This window comes from Pseudopipra pipra, chromosome 1 (genome assembly GCF_036250125.1).
Source record: "Pseudopipra pipra isolate bDixPip1 chromosome 1, bDixPip1.hap1, whole genome shotgun sequence".
NCBI lineage: Eukaryota > Metazoa > Chordata > Aves > Passeriformes > Pipridae > Pseudopipra > Pseudopipra pipra.
In genome coordinates this window covers 60,035,016-60,053,690 of record NC_087549.1, presented here as the reverse complement: position 1 = coordinate 60,053,690, position 18,675 = coordinate 60,035,016, and the positions used below count along the sequence as shown (strand labels likewise).

The following is an 18,675-nucleotide window of genomic DNA, read 5'->3' as shown; positions in this document are numbered from 1 at the left end:
ATCTCTCCCTTCTAATTTATTCAAGACTAAAATTCTGCTACTGGCAAACTTGCCTCCATGGTTCCCCTCTCTGTACAGTATAACCAGATGTTTTGTAGTTCGGGTCCCTCTGCACATCATTGAACAGACACTACAAGTACTTCTTTCCTGTAGATTTCTGCAAGAGCCCTCACAGTGGAATACATGAGGAATATGTGAAAACAGGTCATAAAACAGGCTAAAATGAAATTTAAAAATACAGAAAGCATTTCTTAAAAAGCAGAAGAAATATTACAAGTTTTTTTGTAGAGCAGACCGGACTGTCATCTGGGCACTATGTGCATAATGGTGTGGTTTCAAAGCCTTGTAAATAGTGATATATTCATTTAAACCAACTTTTAAATAAAAACATAAAATTATGGGAATAATGTGGAATCAGCTTTGAATCAGTAGTACTTGTATAGCACCTATCACTAGCACATTTGTGTGCCTCTCAGAATTGAAGGCATATTCCCAGCACCACTGTCATGAAGAGAAATGACTTCTAAAAAAGAAAAGAGGTATAAAATCTATGAAGATTGAAAATGCAAAACTTTGCATTTGATTTCAGGGCTTAGGTAGGCCATGCTTAAATATTTAAAATCTTCTGAAGTTTTGGACTTGTTGTTCCATCTAGTGTCTCATGTGCATTTGTAGTAGAGGTGGAGTCCATTTAGGTCCTGCTGTGACTGGGCCAGTCTTTCTTGCCATGGAGTTTTTCAAAGCTTATTTCCATTCAGAGTGAAGAAAAAATTGGTTTGTAGGAATGATTATTGGTGTTTTTGACAGAGGGACTTTAGGATTTTCAGAGGTCCTCTGGTTTCTCCTAGGTAAATGAGAGCCGTGAGGGGAGAGACACCCCATTTGAAGTCAGTCAAGGGCAATAGTAGACTATGATTCTTCCTCCTAATAAACAAACAAACAAACAAACAAATAAACAAAACATTGGGCCTTTGGTACTTGTGAATACAGTACCAAATTTTTCTCAAAGTTTGAGAGAGTTTCAGTGGGAAGCTCTGAATTGGATCCATCTCTGCTTAAAGTGAGGAACAGGAACTGACCATCAATTTCTATGCATCCTCTCAGTACAGAATTAATGATTCGATTAAAATGAGACATCCCCAAGAAATTCTCTAGTAATTGAACTACTTCATAAATTAAGACAAGCAAGCACACTTGTATAAACACTGAAATCGCTGACCCAGTTATTTGAAATAAAGTTTTGCCCGTTATAGCCTTCAATCCCAACTGGGTGATGACAGAAATTTCTAAATATCGCAGAAGACAGTTTTTGAAGCACTGGGTGAGTATTTTCAGATGATGGTGTGACACAGAGGGGTACTTTGTTCTCTGGTGCCCTAACCAGGTTTGAATGGCCTGCATCAATCCTTACATTTAATGACAGAAAACTCAGCTTAACCTTGCTGTAAAGTAAGTATTTATACACATCAATGAGAGAAATAAAACACCTTATTGATTTTACATCTGGTTTCACTGTGGTAATTAAAATGTACCTTTGCAGCTTGCAGAATAGTAGTCTGTTTGTATTAGACCAAAGGAAAGCTCTTCCACAGACCTTATTTTGTATTCCTGTTGTCCCTGGAAAATTAGCAAATAAATGCAGAAGGGTGAGTCCAGTCTTCATAACCTATCGACATTTAACTCTAGCAAAAAGATACCTTCCGGACAAAGGAGCCAATGGTTTCCAATGGTATATTATAATAATTTCTTGGTCAAATTCAGTGTTGAATACCCCAAAGTTCAATGTTCAGCATAGTTAATGGCTTTGCCTGGATATGCTTTTTCAGGAGTTTTCTGAGGAAACCTTCTGAGGAAACTGTTCACAGGAGGGTCATCACTACAGCAAATCTCTTCAGAAAAGTAAAGCCCTTGAGAAGGGCACTATAGACCTTCCAGTCCTACTGAATTTGGTGTTAGATTATCCCTTTTTGCTGTATGCTACTACTTGGCTACTTTGGGCAGGATCTATTGGCTTTCTGGATGTATGTAGTGCATCTCATCTGGAAACTGGTGCATTTGCAATTATTGCTGTTGGTGGATCTGAACTGTGGTGTGGATCTGACATGTTGGGGGCACTGGTAAGAGCAGCCACTCAAACACCTGGCTGGACTGCATGTGTGTGTGTAAAGTCAAGCTTTTGGCAGCACAAATAATTTTGAAAAACACATCTGTTTCCTATGACTTTTTTTTTTTAAACTTTTCTCAGGTTCTCTAGACCTGAACGGCCAAATAGTGCGTGTAATTTTCATACATGGGATTGCTATTATTCTCTCATCTGTATCTCCAGTGGTATGTTGTGATCAGACAAGTCTTCTTACATAGTTCATGTACAGGTCAGGCCATGGTTTATCCTATGTCACACCAAGGTTTGTTATGTACTTCAGCAGTCTCACAATTTTAACACAGATTTAACTGACTCCAAAGAAATAACTGCATTAAATCAGCCCTAACAGAAGATGTCCAATTTGATTCTCAAGACCCAAGAATTTTGGAAAACTTGAGGTTTGTAGGAAGTAGATTTCTATCACTACCCTTCCATTTCTTCCCACTCTCAATACAGGTGGATAGTGAGTTATTAGTGAGTTTAACCAGTGATTAATTTAGTCCTTCTGTACGTTTTATCTTTCTTATGTCTGATTAGTTCAAGGCTTGGGATTTGAAATAAAGCCAAGATTTTAAATCTAGAGCCCTCTTAATTACTTCCCCTCACTTTCTTTTTTTTATCGTGTGGTAAAAATCCGGTTATATATATGTCTACATAGTAGCTTACTGTGGAGGTACTTAAGCTAGGTCTAAAATGGTAGCAGAAGTCTAGCCATAGCAGCATAAGACAATTTATATAAACATATACTTACTACACAAAAGTGTAAGCAATTCAGAACATGCCATATATATATGTATATATATGTGTGTGTGTATAAATATATATATATATGTAAGGACTGCATGATATATCTATATATACATACACATCTAAAAATCTTGCTAGTACAATTTAGCAAGTAACACATTTCAAAAGGAGAGAAGAAACAGAAACACAATTGTGATTAATCGTGCTCATTATCAACTCAGGCTTATGACCTGTGTAAATTTTAGGGCATTTTTTTTGAAGTATGTGTGTGGTGCTGGATGGGAGGGGGGGTACATATGTGTGAAATGAGAGATGAAAAATACACTTTTTTCTCTGCCAATAAATGACCCCTTCCACCCCCTCAGTTTTCAGCCTTCCCTCAAAAAGTTAGGTAGATGTCTAAAGCTGGCTAAAGCCTTATTATTTAGTTAAGTCTAGGTGGTTTCCATTAGCCTTACAGTACATGCCACTGAGCAGACATACAGTAACTGAATTGTTTCAACTTATCCAAATAACATTGAAATAGACTTAATTGTTGAACTGCAGGAAAGACCATGTGTCTCCAGAGACTATTAGTGTCATTTAAAAGGCTAAATGTATCATAAAACCTGTCTTTAACAGAATAAAATTGTACAGACCAACACAATTCTAGCTAATGTTTTCCACATTTCTTGTAAAAAAAGTCATTGGCTGTAAGGGAAAGTTCATAACATTTCTAGGAGTTATTTCAGTGTAGCACTTCCTAACTAGTTTTAACCTAGTGTCCTTTTTACTACTGAGTAGCAATTTACTTTGAAAGTACTCACACTAAAATCTACGGGATCTACTTACAGAACATATTTCTATTTAGCATGAGTAAAGAGAGGCTTTTGCACAGCAGAAGATTCAAAATTTCTGATTTCAATAGATAAGCATTTTCTCTTGGATTTCCTCAGCATTTAAATCCAACTCTGATTAAAGACATATTCGGACATATTTGAGAGGAAAAGTAAAACTGAAGGACTCCTTGCTGATACAGGTTGTCAGTAAGATTTCCCCAGCCATCAGCATTTTGGTATTTTGTGATTTTTATTCTAGGATTTATCTCCTTGTTTTTATTCCAATGTTACGTATTATCATTTGTTGGCTGTATTAAAAAAATTCTATGGGTAAACAAAATGGTAAAGGTAGCTGAAATAAAACATAATAGGAAAGCAGAAAAGAGCATGGGGGAGGTAGAGTGAGAGGCCAAAGAAGAGTAAATGAAAAAATAGAAAATTGCTTTTTGCTATCAAAGAGAGAAAAGATTATTTCTTTGTTCCAAAGAAGTTTAAAATATTAAGGGAAAAAAGTCTAGAAGAAGGACAAATAGTGAATCATCCCTCAATGGAAGGAGCAAACCTTTCTATTTATCTGCCTCATCTTTTCACTGGAGTTTTACATCAACTAACAGGGAAGTTGTTTCAAATAACTTTTGCTAACATTATTCTTATTTTACAAGTTTAGCCACTTTGTTATTTTACAAGTATTGTTTCCATGGAAATGAATGATGTAATCTACTGTTTCCATCACAATCACTTTTTAACCTGAATAGATTTTTTTTTCCCACAGTTAGTCCTCTCCAATCTAGAGGACAAAGATATTGTCTCATTTTTTTTCTGGAAAATCTCAGCATCATGATGTAATTACCTATGTAGGAACACTAGTGCCTTTCCTGAAAAAGTTAAGAATTTCTTGCAACGGCAGTTACTGTCAAGCTTTTCCCATTAGAGTTATGTGTGAATGGAAACAACTGTAATTTCTTCATTGCTTGCTATTAAAATGAACTTGAATCATGTAACTCTTTTGAAAAGGAGACATTATGATGACAAAAAATATTGGTTAAGTCTAGCCAGGGCTTGATTTATTTGGTTTTAGTCTTGCGATAAGGAGAGGGTATGTGCTAATGAAGCAGTTCCCGTTTACGGGGAAATTCATCCAGTAACAAGTCATAGTGCCACTAATTCTTCTTCATTCCCATTTTGGGAATTTACGTAGTGTCTGGTCTCCTGCTGCTGACCCTCAGAGTGGCCCTGAATTCACCTGTAATGAAGGAAATCCCTAGCTGCACAAACCTAGAGCATCTTTACCTTGAGCTAAAAAACCTCTTAGTATTTCCAGGTTATCAATGGGACACTATTGCACAAATCAGCCAACAGATGTTTTATTCAGATACTGTGCAAACAAATGCAATGGGGAAAACACCCCACACCTCTGGTGCAGCAAAGGTAATAGAATGACATCACTAATTTGAAATTTTAAAGAAGGACAATTTCACCAGTATGGGGCTAGACACATACTAGAAGGTCTAATATGTGTCCATGAAGAATTTATACTGATTTGTAAACTTGTTCAATCTCTGCTTTGTCAATTTGCCTTCCAGGCCTGAACTGAATGTATTTTTTGCACTATCCACAAACTTTTCAAAAAACAGATTTTAGCAATATGATTTTTTAAAACTGAATTGATTTTAAGGCAGTCACCTATAAAGAAGAGATGTGAATCTCTTGGAGGATAATGGATGAAGTCCCGAGGTAGTGTGACATTGAACTATGTTGAAATGATGATACAACAAATGACAAAATACTGTTAATAAATGTATTTATTATATATATATATATATATATATGGATTATTGAGTATATATGAAAGTCTGAATGCATTTCAATTCTATGAGTGAAGTAAAGCTCATAGAGGACATTACACATTATTTTTGTCATTTAGCAGCTGAAAAAGAAGTTTATACAATCTACCCAAGCTCATATGGGAAGAAACAGTAAAGCAAAGAATAGAAACAATCTACTTAGGCTCTCATTACTACATTCTTTATAGATGACCTGAATTAGGACTTATTTTAGTATAGTCATGACAAATGTAATGGGTAAAACTAATGAAATTTAAATTAAAAAAGGAGTGACTTAAGTGTCCCCTGACCTTTCATGTCTAAATGGAGTCTCATTCTAATATAAAGTGATAATTGTCCAATGTTAGTCTTGTCACTTCATTCCTGATGGGAGTGAAAAGATGCAGCTAAACCTACTGATTTCTAAATTCTGCAAAATTAGAGTAGATAAGGTACAGTAGGTATTGGTAAGAAGTAAGTAAACAAGTATTGGTAGTAGGAGCTAAAAAGATAATGTTATCAGGCTGTAAAACAACTTTTCCACCATGCCCATTATGCAGTCTTCACTTGTGTGAGAGGTCCTCTTTAACCTGATGAGACCACTCGGCATAAATCCCCAAAACTTACAGGATTGGACCCTACCAATGTTAAATACTTTTGCATTCTTCATTGGGCATAAAAGAATTACTTGAGAATTACTGCAAGAAAATCAAATAACAGATTTCTACATTTTCAGCACATGTCTTGAGCTTATTAGCACAGGACCTAATTTGCTCTAATCAGCCCAAGGTGGATAGAATGTGAAACAGATGCCCTTACTGTTCAAGAACAGGTAATTCTATTTATTTGTGGTGAATAATGACATTTTCCTACTGATGGGTATTCACCTTGCACCTTAAATTGCATCAGGTCAGTGCTGAGAGTAACTAGTGCAGCAACTCTGAATTTCTCTGTACTACCTATTAGGTAACATTCCTGTCACTGCCAATTTGAACCGAACCCATATATGAAAAACAAAACTCAGGTTCCTGGTAAATATAACAATTTTTAATATCCCCAGCTGGAGAGAAAGTTTCTGCCAGTATAGCAGAAGAAACTATGCAAGGATCTGCAAAACAGGGTCAAAAAGAGAATTTCTGAAAGGAGAAAACCTTTCCTTCCTCTATGCTTAGAATTATTAAGAGGACACATTCCACAAACACAACCTGTGACCAAAGAGGCTTGTTGAACCAATGTACGATAAAAATCAAATCACTTCAAGGTTGAAAATGTGTCTGAAAACAAATTATTAGGAGCTAAGATCTGACTTGGTTGATCTATATAGGTGACTCATTCTTTAATTCTGAAGTGCCTTAAATCAGTAAAAATTGGTGACTTCAGTATAAGGGTCATCAACTAAGGTAAAATTTGAGTCAAGCATTTAAAATTTAGCCATCTGAGAATACCAGCTAGTGCTTCAAACCAGATCCCTCCCATAATGATTACAAATGCACAAAGTAAAAGCACTCAAGTCCTGAGAAGGGGTGTCTCCTCTTCTCCCTTTCTCTTCTGAGGGCTGGAAGCCAGGCTGATGGAAGCATTATCACCCACCTCATGCCCAAACACACTCATACACATGCTGTTGTACATCTTTTGTGAACCTCAAGTCTTAAACTCTGTTCAAGCACTTTTTTGGACTTCTGGCTGCTTGCAGTCTGCCGGGCTTTTTTGTTGGGAAGGAGGTAAGGATGTTGGGATAATGACATCACAACCAGAATTAGAGAAGCAGCCCTGATGAGATCTTCAAAGAAAGAGAACTACTTACCTGTAAAGGACAGACATGAATCTGTGAGCCTTGAGTCCAGCACCAGCAAGAGCTTAAGATCACTTGCTTAAAGGCACAGTCATACGGGCACAGCGTTGAGCTGCTGGAAATCAGGTAAGACTCCACATTTTCTTCAGAGAAGAAAGTCGTGTGTTTACTTTTGCTTGAGCAAAGCTGAGCAGTTTAAATGTAGGGAAGATGTTTACTTTCTCCCTGACATATTTGCAAGAGGAAAAATGAAGTGCCTTTTCTCCTCACAGAGAAATAGTGCAATGAATTCTTATTATCAAAGATGATCTTTTAACTCAGGGGGAAAATGCCATATTATTTTTTTGTTAAAGAGAAGTACTGGTAGTTGGGGCACAGCAATGCTTGCTGGTGCATGCCCTCCTCAGAGGGTTTCCAGTAATGTTTTTGCAAAAGTCTTTTCTCAAGATTGAGCTGCAATTAGCATGGGCTTCAGTCAGTTCTGTGGAGATGTCACTCCACGTAATGTTACGGGCTTCATGCTGCAACATGAAGATGTCACTTTAGATAGCACTGTGGCCTTGAAGTGGCAATGCAGAGATGTCACTTCTCTATTATCAACTGCTGCAGGAGAATATGTCCTTTATGATGGAGCTGGCCTCATACTTTGTGAATACCCTCTTGATGTCCCTCTCAATGGGCTTGACAGCACTGTAACAGCATGACAAGTTAAAACATGTCCTTGAGAACTCATGTTAACTAATGCAATGATGACCGTGACCACACAGTGTGTCTAGGCAAGAACAGAGTGTTTTCTCAATCACAGAAAAACCTTACTGTAGTGAGAACTAACTCACAAGTTTTTGCAGGACACAACTTACCTCTGTCTGCAATGACCACAAGCCTATGGTCATCATTGTGTCAGTTAACATGGCTTCTCAAGGTCAGGTTCCACAGTGCTGTAAATTCTGAAGGAAGATAAAGGACCAACAGGAATTTATTTTCTTTCTAGATGCCTCTTTGGCTCAGTTAACCTTTAACAGTGGTCTCTTCTTAATTGGCTAAAACAATAAAGAAAAATGCCACAAAGCTAAGAGCATGAATCATAAGTTTCAGACCAGTTTAAATAGTTGAGACTGGTTTTCCCTTCAATACTCTAAACAAAATAAATGTCTGTTGATAAAAATGCCATACAACTTGCCATTTCAGGTATTCCAGTATTTCTTGTGGTTGGAATAAGATTTCTAATGAAAAAAAATTGCCCAACTTGATTTTCCCAATTAAATGCCATATGTGATTCCACAAGTACAAATGATGCTTGGTAGTGCCCCCTTTTGTAATTGCTTTAAATTAAAAAGCAATTAGAAGCTCACTAATTTCAGACTAGACCCACTGGGTCAGGACTGAGATCACCAATAGAGCAGTCAGAAAGCATGCATTACACATCCCTCCTTCCACTAAGGCCAAGTTTATATTGGAGGTAGGTCAGTAATTCCTACCACTGTCAGTGGCAGCTTTTTAAGATGGCCCAAGGACACATGCAGTGTTCATTCATCCTTTGACAGGTGCCGGTACCGGGAACAAATTTCCTTTCTGTCATTTTGCTACTTGTGAGTAATGGGAATCTTGGACATTCATAAGGTGGTGAGTACCGCAAGTCCCTGCAGCAGCGAGTGTTTGAGGAGCAGAGGTCTTAGAATTTCGCTGCCACTGCTGTACTGAGGCAGATGGGAGGGCTGCAGCTGCCCTGCTGTGCTTCTACACATGCCTTCATCACCCCCCCACCCAACATCCCCCTCACCCTACCTGGCTTCCTGCTACTGATACACATCTTCTGTCTGTGTTGCTGATTACAGAGAGTTTATTTAACTGGAGAAGAGAGGAATGATGATGAGATTACTGAGCACTGCTGATTGCTTGCCCTAGCTGAAGGGCACTGTGAATGACCTGGGTCACTTGGTCCATGGGCTGAGGTGGCTCTCAGCTGTCTCCCCGATTCAACTCCTGCCAAGGCTCTCCTCAGTAAGCACCACCACTAACCCTGGATGTGAACTTTCTTCATAGAAAAGGCTCTTCTGGGCTTTTCCCAGAATACAATTTTTCTTGGCATGGCTTCCATTTTTTTCAGAGAAGCTGGGAAAACTTTTCTTGAAATGATCCTCCTCCGCCTTCTGACTGAAGAGTATGACTGATGCCTTTTCTTCCCCAGCGCAATAGTACATCTGTGGAGTAGAGAGACTAGGTAACCAGCTGTCATGTCAGGTTTCCTAAACATACTTGCATGTCATTTCTCACTTGTTGGTCTGTATCAAAGCAGAGAGCCTCTGCTGCTAGCTCCACTGCACATTAGGGCTAGAAAATAATTTCATTAGGGCTGAAAAAAGTGGTTTATTTAAGTCAAAATCAGTCTATTCCTGTATCTGTTATTTCTGCTTCTCCCTTATACAGGCTGATAACACTTTTCCTTCTCTTCTCTCTTGCCTTCTTTTCTACATCAAAGATACTAAGTACTGTGTTCTTTAATTTAACAGCTTCTGCAGCACAAGAGAGACTAGCTTCATTTTATGAATAGTGAATCCTTGTATGATGTCATCTTCACATAATTTCTATTTTGCTGCTCTGAAATAGATTTTATTTCAGCAAATGTGCAGAGCACTATTACAGTGACACTGTACTGACTAAAGAAAGTGGCATTACAAGTATAGTAATTCTGTTTTAAAGCACACTATTGAGGTGTACTAATTACTCTGTTCTTCCAGCTGTCTAATAGACAGCTCTTCTGTTCCTTATTTCTCCAGTAGAGAATGGTTTTACCTGAGGTCACTACCATACCAACTGCCAAATATAGACATTACAGCCAAACCAGAGGCTATGACACCTATGAATAATTGTCGTACTTGAAGTCAGGATGCATATTGTAGTATAGACATAGTTAGAAAGGAATTAGTGTTTGCTTGCCTTGAACCCAACTAGAAGCATACTGAAATAGTCAACAACATACACATATATATATATTTTACACTCACAGCACAGCAAAACAATGTGTAAGTATTGTGTTTAAGTATGTGAAAATGTGTCCAGCCAAGAGTAAAAAAACTTGTGTAGTTGCAAGTGGAAAAGGTGGGAAAACATATAAACAGCAACTCAGTAACAGAATTTTTGGGTTGGTATTGGGTTAGCTGGCAAAGCCAAAACAAAAATAAGCAGCACTGGGAGATGATGGGATCCTTTTTGGGAGAGAAGCAAGCTGCAGAAAGCATCAGGCATCCAGAGGAAATTTACCTATAAAAGGGCTCTCAAACCTGAAGACCTTGACCTCCTCAGCTATTAGCCACTGCATACTGGAGCCACTGGTGCATCACCTCCTTGGTATTGTATACTCACAGCTAATTCAGTTTGTAGTAGACTAATGATTTTGTGTGTGTAAAGCCATGTGCTGGTAATTAGCAAGAACAAAACATTGGCACATCTGTCATTAATGAATGTCAGTCTACTAAAATTTTATTTTAAAAGTTGGTTTATCAATTTTCTAAATACTCCCATCACAGCAATTTCTAATTCCTTGACTGATACTGATAGATGTAGATATATATTTATGTACACATACAAACACACACTCTGTTGCAATAATTTTACAAAAAAAAAATAATTATCATGGTTAACATGTTGAACATCATGGCCATTTTGTAGTTCATGTCAGAAGAGGGCATAACTCTGTCCTTCCTTGTGACAGAGTTAGAGGCTGGTCACTGCCAGCATCTGAGTCTGAAGCAGAATGTGTAGATCTGAACCCTTCATTGCTGACCAATAAAATACACTGACTTGCAGAGGTACCTCGTTCATACGGCGTTAAAACTCTCAAGGGAAATATGCCATTCCTGCAGAGATGAGTGATGAAGCAGTTGGGTTCTGTTTATGTGAAGTTTTGATTTTTTTTTAATAACTTTTTTTACCTGTTGAAAGTATGTAGGAATGTGTGCAAAATGGCTACAGACCATAACATATCTAGAAGCCTCTGAACTATTTGTTTCAATTTTAAGTGCTGCATCTTGCACCACAGTTTCAGATATTAAACCCTAATGTATGTTTTGATTCCTTACAAATTATGCAATTTCTTTTCCCATCCCTTTCCTGCTGCTTGTTCTTTCACACTACTATTATCAGCAAGTTTCTTTATTGCATACCAGGAGTAATCCTGATTTCATCTGCAAAATTCGGGCTAGTCACAAGTTACCTCATCATTAAGAAAAGCATTCTCTACATTCGTTAATAGAAGAATAGTAGCAAGAGTTCATGTAACCTTGACTATCATTTTGCTTCTCCTCTTTCTTATTTTATACCATCCTTTTAAACTGTTAGTCGAGATTCTCACCTGATATAAAGTGATGTCACCCCATTGAAATCTTGACTAACACCAGGCTCAGAAACCTTCCACCTTCAGATGTCCATGGACAAGTCTAGATTTGTAGCTAAATGACTTTCAGTGTTTAACATGAAAATATATGAGATCCAAATGAAAACATTAAAATTCTCAAATAACAGGAGTTTGTCCTGCATCCCTCATTTGAACAGTGTTAGTATATAATGTCGAAGTTTTAGTCATGTTGTACTAAATAACTACCAGCTCTATTGTTTGAAGATATATAAAAGTACTACAATTTTCATGCCAGTCATTTTTTAATTATTGTTATTACTTTTTACTTTAAGTTTCAAGAGGTCACCTTGATGCAGAATCCATGATTTGGAAACTGCAAGTCTCTGTGAGGTTGGAATTGATCCACAGGAACAACAGTAATTCATGCAACAAAACATGTTAAATGCTGTGAAATGTTCTAGTCTTTGAGCTGCTTTGGTCCTGCTGTGTAAACGAACCTTTGAGCTGTCCAGAATGATTGCAAAGGCCAGAAATAACTGAAGCAAGAAAGCATGAGGGGGGACAATTGTCATGGCACTTTTTCTTTCAAATCTCTACAAAGAGGCTACTATGCCATGATTTGCCCATGACTGTGTGCACAAGTTATGAGTTGGACTTGTGACCATAACATGCAAAACTGCTAGGTTCAGGTCAGCATTAGAAATATTACTGAAACAAAATTACTCTCTGGTCTAGAGTTAATCACTTACACCTAGTCTGGAAAATCTGACACATTTAGGAATATTCTTTGGCATGGAGGCAGGCTCCCATGGCCTCAGTGACTGCTAGCGAACTGCCTACTAGTGAACCTGCATGTGAACTATGGCACAAGGTCCTTGGAGAGCAAACAATGCTACCTGGGAAAGGCCACAATGCTATCAAGAATTGTTCCAACAGTTCATCAGCATAGATGTCTGAACCCTTTACTACCCGAGACTATCATCAACCATGCTTGAACCAACAGCTACCAACACAGCCTTTATGATTTCTTTCCTTCAGGGAGAGAAATTTTAAAATCATTTTGACATGGCAACCTTCTGTGATGTTAAAACCAGTTGTACTGGTGCAATGAGAGTTTCCAAGTGCTTAAAAGAAACATTTTCAATGACTCAATAATATTACCTGGCTATGGTAGGTCCTGCTGTGTATAAGTTTTACACTGCCTACTTACCATAGTTCCTACATGTGCTATAGTGGTTTAATTAAGTGACATCACAGACACTGAAGATTTTTTTTTCTATTCTCTCAGACTTACGAGGAGAATAAACATTATCAAATGGATGCTGGTTTTGAAAGAACTTTTGTAATGTGTTTACACATTATAAATGGTGCTGTGTAACTTATGCTGAAGTAACTGAAACAAGGCAGCAAACTTTATGAAACTCAAAAAGTAACATTTGTGATTACGCCTAAATCCTTTAAAAAAGAAAGACAGACCCCTATGTACATAAAATAATTCTACAACTTCTATACCCCAAGGGCTTTTATACTTCATGCTTGATATATATATATATAGTCAAGAAGTAACTGAGATTAAGCAGAGGCTGTGCTTGTTCAATGAGTATCACTAAATATTTTCCTGACCTCTGGATTGTAGTTCCACTGTTGAGATGATCAATTGTTTGTGTTTATTTTCTTCCTAGCAATATCAACTCCTAAGTAAGGAAGCGGAATTTTATGGGATAAAAGTTATCTCAGATATGTTTTACATATCCTTTACCTTTTTCACTTGTGTTTTTTTATTCACAATACAAAACTGATTAGTGATAGGCTGAATGGAATGTAAAATTCACTTTGAATTCAAATGAATATGAATTCAGCATAGATTTTTATGTATATTGAGCATTTCCCAAGATTGGAAAAGAAAATATACATATATATAAAAAAATGATGTCACTATTGAGGTACTATCATAAGGCTTGAATTATACTAAGGAAGGCAGTTTATAAACATGTAACAGAGTGACAGACTTTCTCCTTAAGGGTTACAAACTACACATTAGAGAAGATGCAACTGTTTGCTACAAGAAATAGACAGGGCAAGTGTTTCATATCTTTGGTTTGATGTTGTAATTCTTATTCAGAAAAACTTCCACTGAAATGAAAAATTCAGAGGAAGCATTGTCTGATGAAGGTGTGTGAGATCAAGTGATTTTTTTTTTTATTATTCGAATATCACCAGGAAGCAAAGGCAACTGACTTTATCTCACCAGGGAGTAAGATTCTGTTATCAGAAAATGTCTAATTTTAACTCCTTGACTAACAGTATTTTAATGTCTTTTGATATGATGTGTTAACTGCATCTGGAATTCTTGGCTTAAGCTCCAAAGAAAGTTTTTCCTATTGTTGTCACTGCCCTTCTTCCGCCAAAATTGAATTTAATTTTTTACTTATTTTATCAATTAGATGTGTTTGTGATATAATTTCCTTTATAATTAATAAAGCATGAGAATTTTTAATAGAATCATGGAATTCTTCATGTTGGAAAGGACCTTTAAGACCATTTAGTCCAACTGTTAAACCAGCTTTGCTGTGTTCATCACTAAACCACATTCCCAAGTGCCAGATCTACACATCTTTTACATACTTCCAGGGATGATAATGCCATCAGTTCCCTGGGCAGCCTGTTCCAGTGCCTGACAACTCTTTCAGTGGAGAAATTTTTCCTAATATCCAACCTAAACCTTCCCTGGTGTAACTTGAAGCCACTTCCTCTTCTCCTATCATTTATTAGTTGTGAGAAGAGACTGATCCCTACCCCTCTGCAATGTCCTTCCACGTAGTTGTAGAGAGCAGTAAGGTCTCCCATGAGCCTCCTTTTCTCCAGGCTAAACAACCCTATAAGACTTGTGTTCCAGACTCTTCACCAGCTTTGTTGCCCTTCTCTAGACACACTCTAGAACCTCAATGTCCTTCTTGTAGCAAGGGGCCCAAAGCTGAACACAGGATTCAAGGTGAAGCCTCAACAGTGCCAAGACCAGGGGGACCATCACTGTCCTAGTCCTGCCGGCCACACTATTTCTGATACAGGCCAGGATGCCATTGGTTGTCAACCAGCACCCTCAAGTCCCTTTCTGCTGAGCAGCTTTCCAGCTACTCTGCTCCCAGCCTGTAGCGCTGCATGGGGTTGTTGTGACCCAAGTGCAGGACTCGGCAATTCACCTTATTGAACCTCATGCAGTTGTTCTCGTTCCACTGATCCAGTCTGTCAAGATCCCTCTGTAGGGCCTTCCTCCCCTCCAGCAGATCAACACTCCTGCCACCCAACTTGGTGTCATCTGTAAACTTACTGAGAGTGCACCAAACTCTCCAAAGGGGAACTTTTCATCACATATTTTTAAACTTTCTGAGAAAGCGACAATTTTGATTATACGTAAAATAAGGCACTGACATATTTTACACTGCACTAAACCTGACTCCCCTGAAAAATTTGAAATTATTTGTAACTAGTAATTCTCATCTCTTTGATTAATATGATTTCATTTTTTGTATGAGGAGGTTTCACTGTATTTGCTGTGAATTCTTGGATACTTGCAAATATCTCTCTGGTAGAACTCCTATGATCTTAATCAGAATTCACAATTCATTCCTCATGTCCAGCTTCTCTCTTTACTGAGCTTAATTTTTTATGTAAGAAAAGTTAGAAAAAGACACAAAATTTTCTGAGTTACAATCTGTTGTAGACTAATAAATTACTATATATTGTTAGATTATGCTTTATTGCCCTTACCAAAAGGATTTTAAAAGTATAGGAATATAGTGTATCCTTATCTTACCAATATAGAAATTAGTAAATTACTATAAGCCCAGGTTTAAACTCTTTACTATATTAAAGAAACTTCCAATTTTAGCTTGTGGTACAAATTATTAAAGAATTATTTTAACGTAGTTTTAGATTTTTCCATATTTGTGACATGATCGCTCATTTTGTATTTAATTACGTTTTTTTAAGGCCTAATTGTTTTAACCAAATTACCTGAAAAGCTTAGTTTTTATTACAAAATGTGCTGCTTCTAAACCCCATGACAGTGAAAAAGCTTAATGACATGATTTTAAGTCAGTCATGACTTGGTTTGTGAACATGTATGTTTGGCAATACTGGATCCCCAATCTGTTGTGGAGCAGCTCTGTTATTGTTTAGTTTTTAAAATCAGATTTTCCAATTTGATAAGTGTTTTTCTTTCATTTTGCTATGTGAAAGAACCACACCCTCAAAAGAATTTTACCACATGGGCAAAACAGTGAAGCTGTATGCAATACTGACAAAAATTATGAAACAATTGATATCAAGCAATGTTTTTCTTTTTTATTTTTCAGTTTTTAGTAACTGCATATATAAATGTGGGGGTTTATTTTAATAAGATACTAGGTAAACATGTTGGACATGATTGTATCATTCTTTATTGTTTTAACTGGCTGCACTTACCAAAGATCTGCACATGAACATAGCAAATTTTATACAATTGGCAGGAAAGCAACTCTAGACACTGGAGATGGAAGAAAGCTTTGTGTCCCCTGGCCAGTGTAGTCCTTTGGTAACAGGAAATATCGCTTTCAGGGAATATTGCAGAGAATACTGCTGGGAAAGCTTGCACTTGCTGATTTGGACTTGAGAAAGTATTACACTTGCAAAATTTGGCTTTTGACATTAGAATGTGCACTTGTGATTTAATGACACAGAGGGCTGATACATTTGAATTTTTTCATGATACATTATGAAGGATCAAAATCTACTCCTTGTATTCAGTAAGAGTTCGCATTTTTTCCTGTATCATTTTAACCCACAAATGGATGATGAGTTTTAGCCTGTTGGATTTACCTGCTGACTTCATGGATTAGCTGCCAGATGACTGTCGCCTTGTCTTGCAAAGCTGTTGTGTGCCTGCTTTGGTTTTGAGTTTCGTCAATACTGATAATAGTTTCATGATGATAAGTTTTGATCAGCAATTTTCATGTTCAATTTTTGTCCTGATAGATGTGGCTTTGGAATCATTGTTTGAAATCTGATGGGCTAGCTGCTGCCACAAAACTGCTTTCTGCTTACCTGGTGAATTTAGTAAATTTTTCTAAAGACTTTTAACTTTCTTCATTAAAAGAAAACCATCAACTTCCCACATAAAAACTTTGCCAGTACAGTTGCCTACAGATAACTCTCAGACTAGAGACTAGTAAAGGCTGAAGGTAGAGATAATAGCTGAAAGTTTCACTTGTATCTTTTCTGTCTTGTGTAGTCCTGTTTTAAGTGTCTTCTGCTGACACTCTCGGAAAAACTTACCACTGGCATTTCATGTAAGGATCAATCATCCTTTTTTGGAAATAAATTTTGAAGTCTTGCTCTTTTGAAGATAGCAAAAGAAAAAAATTAAATTAACATTGGAGGTGAAAGTTTGCCAACTCTAATCATAGCTAGAAAGATTTTTTTAGGATTTCCTATTTCACTCATATTTTCTTTCTTTTGGCCAGTGTTAAAATATCCTTCATAATGAAGAACTTATCTTGCAGATTTTCATTCTTGTCTCTTTGACTTACTCTGTGAGTCTCTTTCCTCATAGATTATTTACTGATTATTTGAATATAAGGGAGAGATGGTGTTTAATTATGCAATTTTGAGAGGACTCAGTAGATAAGAAGTCCCAGACCCTGGCAGAAGGATTAAGAAGGCAGGGGAAGAATGGTGGTGAGACAAGCACGTATCTGTTTTTGCGGTGGGCCCTGTTTTATTTCTCTCACCAGAGCATTACCACCCCCAACATACCACTGATTCAACTCTCAGAAAGTTTGATTTTCTGCTGAATAAGATCCAAACACTTTGGATTGTATTGGTTAGATTTTTAATTTCCTTACTTGGACAAAAATATACAATGTTTAGGTATTATGTTTTTCTGTTTTCAATTGCAACCTATATACTTCATTGCCTAAGTGCTGCTCTAGCATCAATTGCAAGAATATAAATAAAAAACACCACTCTGTATTTGTTCATCTAAGACCTTGAAAAGCAGTAAATCAAAATCCTTTCTTGGTCTACCTTCAGTTCTCATGACAGCACCAATACATTTGGACTGCTGCAACTTATTTAGATGATGTTTGTCAAGATGGTGGCTTTAAAACACATAGCAACTTTTTTACAGCAAAGCTGATTACTATTTTATGTGTCTAACCCCGTGGCAAAGTGGACCTTAAACATCCCCCCTTTCCAAGCAAGTTTACTCCACAATTCATGACAGGGACAGTCTCTCTGTTCCTGGGAACAGCTTAGATGCGTAGAAGAAGACAGATTTTGTCTTTACTAGCCCTTCTCCAACACAGCGAACTCCAGTTTCTACCTGCTCTTGAGGGGTCAGTGAGAGAGAGAGACCAGGACATGCAAAATAATGTTTCCCATCCTAGGAAATTAAGCAGCACTCTCTATTTCCTCACAGAGGAAAAAAATCTAATCAACACTGTAGTTTGACAACTGTAATTACGTTACCTTGCCTAAAAGCCTGATTTTGCCACTCTGTGAAGATTGAATAGTATGGAAATAGCTGTCCCAGATGAGGACACCAAAGAGTTTAGGAAATGAGACTTTTGGTACACATACACCTCGTTTTAGGGGAAGTCAAAGTGAAAAAAGCAGATTTTGGATTTTGTCAAAAGAGACCAAACCCAATACACAGAGCTTCCTTTATGCACGATGGAGAAAACTCAGGCTACATTACTATGTCTAAGAGTTAAATGGTGATTACCCTTCAGTCCTTGGAAGTATTTCATTCTCATTCTGTCTTTTCCAGCTAGTCCCCCACTTTTTAGGGCATGACTTTGATTGCAAGTTAGATCTTTGAAAATAAGTCAATGAATTTCATCTCTTAGACACGTAATTAATCTTCATATAGCTCTGATAGTAATGCAAACCACTGTAGGATGTTTTCCATTGAAAACACAGGAAAAGAACCTGTAATAAATCTGAGAGTGATAGCTTTA

The 18,675-nt window shown here is 37.2% G+C and overlaps 1 long non-coding RNA gene across 2 annotated transcripts; it reads left to right on the top strand.

Annotated features, from left to right (window-relative positions):
- Positions 1-7,229: 7,229 nt before the first annotated feature.
- Positions 7,230-12,284, top strand: LOC135417837 (uncharacterized). Of its 2 annotated transcripts, none has more exons than XR_010432238.1 (5): positions 7,230-7,449; positions 8,868-8,912; positions 9,159-9,324; positions 9,431-9,544; positions 12,010-12,284. It is a non-coding gene; the product is annotated as an uncharacterized LOC135417837 (long non-coding RNA). The 2 variants fall into 2 exon arrangements; XR_010432250.1 differs by having other exon boundaries at positions 8,868-8,946.
- Positions 12,285-18,675: the final 6,391 nt, after the last annotated feature.